Below are 987 nucleotides of genomic sequence, written 5' to 3' on the forward strand. Positions count from 1 at the left end.
TTATTATGCTTATTTAATCCGAAGTAATCATGATGTTGGGCTAATTACTAAAATTGGGTAATTGGGCTTTGTACCATAATTGGGGTTTGGACAAAAGAACGACACTTGTGGAAATTAGACTATGGGCTATTAATGGGTTTTATATTAACTAAACAATACCTTGTTAATTTAATATACAAACTTATAATTTGACGTATTTATATATAACCACATACGCTTGACTGGGTACGGTGGGCGGGATATCTATAAATACCAATAATTATTCATTTTACCGGATACGGAACTGGATTAATAGTTAATAAACTTGTTGAAACAGGGGTGAATTACATTCAAGGGTAATTGGTGTAATTGTTAACAAAGTAGTAAAACCTTGGTTTACACGCAGTCGATAACCTGGTGTATTCATTAAACAAAGTATTAAAACCTTGTTACAATTCGAATCCCCAATTAGTTGGAATATTTGACTTCGGGAATAAGAATAATTTGACGAAGGCTTTCGCTCTTTATATTTATGACTGATGGACTATTATGGACAAATCCGTATGGACATATTAAATAATCCAGGACAAAGGCCAATTAACCCATGGGCATAAAACTAAAATTAACACGTCAAACATCATGATTACAGAAGTTTAAATAAGCATAATTCTTTTATTTCATATTTAATTTCCTTTATTTTATATTTAATTGCACTTCTAATTATCGCATTTTTATTGTTATTGTATTTAATTGCACTTTCAATTATCGTACTTTTTAATTATCGCAAGTTTATTTCATCGTACTTTTATTATTCGCAATTTCATTATCGTTATTTACTTTATGCTTTAATTTAAGTCTTGTATTTATTTTTAATATTTTACATTTGGTTTTAACTGCGACTAAAGTTTTAAAATCGACAAACCGGTCATTAAACGGTAAAAACCCCCCTTTATAATAATAATATTACTTATATATATATATATTTGTATTTTTATAAAAGTAAACTAA

Source organism: Rutidosis leptorrhynchoides, chromosome 4, assembly GCF_046630445.1.
Source record: "Rutidosis leptorrhynchoides isolate AG116_Rl617_1_P2 chromosome 4, CSIRO_AGI_Rlap_v1, whole genome shotgun sequence".
Classification (NCBI taxonomy): domain Eukaryota; kingdom Viridiplantae; phylum Streptophyta; class Magnoliopsida; order Asterales; family Asteraceae; genus Rutidosis; species Rutidosis leptorrhynchoides.